This window comes from Lissotriton vulgaris, chromosome 9 (genome assembly GCF_964263255.1).
Source record: "Lissotriton vulgaris chromosome 9, aLisVul1.2, whole genome shotgun sequence".
NCBI lineage: Eukaryota > Metazoa > Chordata > Amphibia > Caudata > Salamandridae > Lissotriton > Lissotriton vulgaris.
The window spans coordinates 247,242,972-247,249,084 of NC_141697.1; positions in this window are offsets into that span (position 1 = coordinate 247,242,972).

Sequence of the window (6,113 nt, forward strand, 5' to 3'; positions counted from 1 at the left end):
TTGTTTATTTAGTTCTTCCACAGGGGAATGGGAGTACACTCCGTTCACCTTCAGTGAACACGATCCCTTGCTCTCTCTTTTGTTAGCATGAGTTATACGCAGTCACACATAACTGTTAAAGACAAGCACTATATAGTTAAAGTTGGCTTCTCACAATCAGCACAACTACGGCGCGGTAAACGGAAAATGAAGAGGTGCTATACGGTCAGGGAGGATACTTTAAGCATTGATATCTCCCGAGTACATCAAGGCAGCACCCACTGCTAAAAGCAAGCATAAGACAGAGACCTTCGGTACATTTCATAGAAAGCCGAACGGAGTCACACATAACGGCCGAGGAAAAGGCATCATATTCCCAAGTAAGATACATCAAAGACAAGCAGGTAGAGTGTAACACCGCAAACACCATATTGTAAAATTAAAACATTGCAAGAGCTGAACTTGGAGATAAAGACACTCAGGTCCTACTGTGAAAGAAGACGCACGGCACTGTAAAGACAGACATTGTAAGCATAAACACTGCGCGGGGAATTGGTGCACCTCTCTGAAGTACAGAAGTCCCACCGCAGTTCAGCGAAGTTCTACCACATAGCGCCTAGAGGACCGTTACTCACACAAAGAGGTGGTAGATGAAGGCCCAGGTGCGGGGTCTCGCCAACATGTTGTATAAGTAGTTCTGCAGCTTGTGGTACTTGACGTTCCAGTGGCAGCTCTGTGAGGTACTGTAAGTGAGCGGCTTTCCCAGCAGGCTCATGAGGGTGCAGGCACTGGTGCGGTGGCGGAGCCTGCGCGGTCACATCACAAATCAGGATGGCCAAATCCAATCACAGTGCGGCAAAGCGCCAAGTGCCACCCACCCACGCGCGGCACCCAACGCAGCAAATGCCTGCCCTCATGCTGCGCGGTGTCTCTGCCAATCCAGACGCTGCATTATCAGCGCCAGGATTGGCTAGAGCACGGTGACGCCTCGCCCATTAAGAGACCGGGAGCTGCTGCATTCAAGCAACCCTCGGCTTTTCTGTTCAGACCGCCCCTCGCTCTCCTGGTTCAAGTATGGTAGTAAGGTGGCTGTAGTGCGCATGTTCGGGCTGGTCACAAAAATGACCAGCCGAAAATCGAGCATGCGCATTATTGCAGCAGCGCTTACTAAGCGCAGCTGTCACTCAACCTGCTGCCGCAGCCGGCCCGCCCCCACCACTTCAATCAGCTGATGACAGCCAGTGCCGCGAGCGGAGCGGCGAGTGTTATTTAACTTACTACATTAATAAAAGAACTACAAAAGACTTCTTTTGTAGTTCTTTTATTAATGTAGTTATTGTTATGAACTACAGTTGAATGGGGCCATGTGGCTAGTGGAGCAATGCACTGTGTGGGTTGGTAGACAAGTGCACAGCTGGTTTAACGAATGATAGAAACAAATAGTTCAGTCTTTGAGGTAGGTGCTCCTAAAGTGTCGTCCTCTCCCCGAGGGACGAGTAGAAATACAAAAAACCAAGTGCTGTCAATTGAAATTGATTGCATCCCTTAGGGCACACTTGTATCGGGGGGTCATATGCCTCCACAATCTTGAAGAAACAATCTTAACGAATTTATTAAAATTTTGTAGATAATGTTTTAATCCAATACAGCCATTTAGAGTATGTTTCCCCACATACTTAATGTGAATCATGATATCAATAATTATTTCCTCCAGCTCCAATGCATTTCGGGCTTTGAGTAAATTCGTTAAGATTGTTTCTTCAAGATTGTGGAGGCATATGACCCCCCGATACAAGTGTGTCCTAAGGGATGCAATCAATTTCCAATTGACAGCACTTTGTTTTTTTGTTTTTTTGGGGTTTTTTTTAGTGGAGCAATGCCCCACCACCCCAATGGACGGACCACCCCTGGGAGGGAGGCTGCCTGAGAGAGGAGATGGGATGCAGGACTGGAGGAGATGTGTCGGGGTAAAGACGGTTTTATTTTTAGATAGTCTTGTCTTTTGTGGGTAGCCAGTTTTACCTCTCTGTACTTATGAATAAAACAAAGTGAAGGAAAACAAAAATAAAACAAGAATGCCACGAGGCGTCCTCCTCTTCTTCCGGGCTGGTTTCGTCCTGTCCCACACGTCTGGTCAAGGCAGGGGGTGCTCTCCGAATACCCCCCCCCAAAAAAAACACAAATAAATTCACGTCAATACCTCGTCCCGGTTGTCTTAGCACATGGGGAAGGGGTGTGAGGAAGCACTCTGGTGCACAGGCAACGAAGACGCAAGGGTGAGAGGAGTGATGGTAAGGGAGGGGGGTTTATTTACAAAAAAATTACAAGAGAAGGCGGTGGGCGGTAAAGATCCTAATCCTCCAGCTTCTCCCGCCTCCCGACCCAGCCTGAGAATCTGGCCCGTACCTGGGTCAGCTACGCTCCTCCGGGGGCGTGGCTCGGCGATGCGTTGTCCTGTGGCCTCCTGGCTTCAGCTCCCCGTCTCGCCGCGAGTCCTGTCCCTCCGGGCTGGATAACTGCTCCGGTCGTCTCGGGCTTTCTTCGGCTGCACAGCTCCACCGTCCTACTCCCTCCGCACTCTCCAGACTTCCTCCGGTGTCCACGCACACCGCGTTCCGTACTCTGGGGCTCCTTATTGGTCGGGAACTCATGACGTCACAGGAGGGGGCGGCATCTTCCCAGTTAAAGGGACCGTCCTCGCAAGTAGAAAGCTCCGTACTCGATGCTGGCCACGTTTCTTTCTGGCGAGAAGAAAACAAAGGGGTTGAAAGTTCCCGGGCTTCCCACCAGTCACCCCATTGGTCTTTCGTTTCCCGGCTGCCCTTGTGACATTAATGAATGTCTGACATAATATCGACAGACAGAATATCGAAATACAAAAATATCGGCACAAAAATATCGACAGCAAAAATATCGGAGTCATATCTTCATAAAGGTAAGTACAAAAATATCGAAAAAATAATATCGTAGTACAAAAATATCGAAATTAAAAATATCGTTTTTTTAAATGTATTAATAATAATGTAAAAATAATTTTAAAATACATATAATTTTACAAATATTAAATAAAAATATTAAAACAAAATTAAAACCCTTTACCCAAAAACTGAAAACTGACCCTGAACCCTAAAAATACCCCTTTACCCAAAAACTGAAAACTGACCCTGAACCCTAAAAATACCCCTTTACCCAAAAACTGAAAACTGACCCTGAACCCTAAAAATACCCCTTTACCCAAAAACTGAAAACTGACCCTGAACCCTAAAAATACCCCTTTACCCAAAAACTGAAAACTGACCCTGAACTCTAAAAATACCCCTTTACCCAAGAACTGAAAACTGACCCTGAACCCTAAAAATACCCCTTTACCCAAAAACTGAAAACTGACCCTGAACCCTAAAAATACCCCTTTACCAAAAAACTGAAAACTGACCCTGAACCCTAAAAATACTCCTTTACCCAAAAATAATTAATAATATTTAATTACCAATGAATTATTAATTAACAATAACAATAAAGTAAATATATTAGCACATTAGCTGTAATTAATTTAATTTAATAATTAATATTATTTTTCCCAATTAATTAAATAATAATACCAAAAAATGTATATATAAAAAAATTACTCTAATTAATGTAATTAACTAATTTATATTAATTAATTATCAACTAATTAATAATTAAAAATATGTACAAAATTATATTAATTAATTAACTAATTAATATAAATTAATTACCAATTAATTATTAATTAAAATATGTACAAACATATATTAATTAATTAATTATTATTAAATTACTTCCCACCCTATTCCCCTATAAACCCATAACCCGCTACAGAACATATTTATCAATTAATCAATTAATTAAAATTAATTTAAAATTATTTCTCAATTAATTAATTAATAATTCCTACTAATTAATAATTAATTTAACATAATTAAATTACTTCCCACCCTATTCCCCTATAAACCCACAACCCGCTACAGTAGTAAAAGACAATATTTAATTAAATTACATTAAAAATAAATAATAAAACATAATAAATACAATATAATATACACTAAATTTATTTAAAAATTGATATTAGTAACATCGAAGTTATTTATTTCGATATTATTGACATCGATATTTAAAACTTCGATATAATTGTATATCGAAATTTAAAACTCGATATTTTGTCTGTGTACCGACATCAATACATCTATTTTTTATGCAAAGTAAGGGTAACAAAAGCACACAGTTTATCACTTCACATGTACTTAGAGGAATCCTTTTGACTTTGTTCAGTCTCTGTATGGGAGTGCATGCACTGTAAGAATGTCAGATCTTTTGGTCTTTCCCGGTATATACACAAATAACAATTTAAATAGCACTAAGTTATTTATTTTATAGCGCTTCTCATCCCAATGTAGGGTGTGAGAGCACTTCACGTAACATACACATTAAACATTGACAATAAGTCATGTACGTGTGTAATTCAATATGCAAGATGTGTTACTCAAGACAGAGGGTTGCAAGGTGCAGGAGTCATGTTCACATCTCACTGTGCTATATTAGAAGAATTACACATTTTGAACTGCAAGTAACAAAAAGATCTCTGTGTTGAAAGCAGTGAACCACTTACCTATCTACACAAAAAATCTGCTTGTTACATGATGTGCTTTGCAGGAGACACATTAACGTTCTATACTACTTTGATTCAAATCTGGCACTACACAAAACACAGATGTCATCAGCAAAAGCGTTAACCTCCAGAGTTATCTTAACATTATTACTACTCCATGAGATTTACTAAACACACAAAGATCTCTGCAGCAGGTGCCTTAACCCCATAAAAGGTTTTAAAATACAGACTTTGTAACCAATTTATCAGAACAGATCTACTACCCTGCTTCTCCTTGTCAATTTCTTTCTGGAAGGGTTTTAAAAAATCAAAAATGTATTAGCTGAGGCCCAGATTTTGCGTTGGGGTTGCGTCACTTTTGTGACACAACCCTGATGCAAAATCTAATTTGTTAAATCTCATAATGCGCTTAAATGTATTCATGATATACCTGATAAACATATGTGTGAGGTCTTAATATCTGGTGTCACTTCTTGTGATGTCACACGTTTTAACGTCATGCACTGTGATGGCATGCAACATGATGTCACTTGCATACTGGCTAACTTAGTTAGTCCCCCCAACTTTTTGGGGGACTTGTGTCCTGACATGCATGCATGTACACACATACTTGCACACACGCAATCATTCTTTCTCTCTCCCGCTCCATTTTTCACTTCTGTCTTTTTTGTCAACCCATCTCATTAACTTTCTCCTTCGCTGTGGCTTAAACTCCCTTTTTGCTTCCCTCCCCTTGTAACTCACAACTTTATCGCTCCCTGTCACTCTCATTCTGTCTCTCGCTTTAACTCTTTCTGCCTCTCCCAGTTTTGTTTCTCTCTTTCTCCAACATCCCTTTCGTCTCTATTTCTCTATGCCTATTTCACGTTTCATATGCCCTTGCATATCTCTCTTTTTACTGCCCCATGTCACCCTCACTCTTCATTTGCCTTTCTCTTATTCCTTGGCTCTTATCACGCTACCGTGCTTCTTTGGTTTTTTTTTGTTTGTTTTGTTACCTTTCCTTTCACTCCTACTCTCTCTGTAAGAGAGTTTTTGGCTCAGGGAGAAAACCTGGTACGCGCAAGTCCACCCTATGGAACACATTGCATACATTCTAAGTATGAAAAATTGAATAGTGTGATTGCACACTACACAAACACCCACAATATTGCTTACCTCACAGTTGTGTATTGTAAACATTTTGCCACACCTAACAAATGAAAAGTAGTTAACAAGAATTAACATGCCGAAGTGACTGGCTTGCTTATCTGCAATATCAATAGTGAACACACGGTGGCAGCCGAATACCATACATGAGCTGTTTTTTAAGTTGAAATTTACGGAGCACTTTCACAGCCAACATAATGGCAAGTGAATCACAGTGTGTCGCACGATTTGAGGCCCTGCATTGTATGGAACTCCTTAATCCCTGACAACTCAGGTTGTTTGCACCTAAACGCTCAAAACAAAACCTCCCAATATGTAATCAGCAACGTTCGGTGTAAGTCCAGCTTAATTTGAGCCG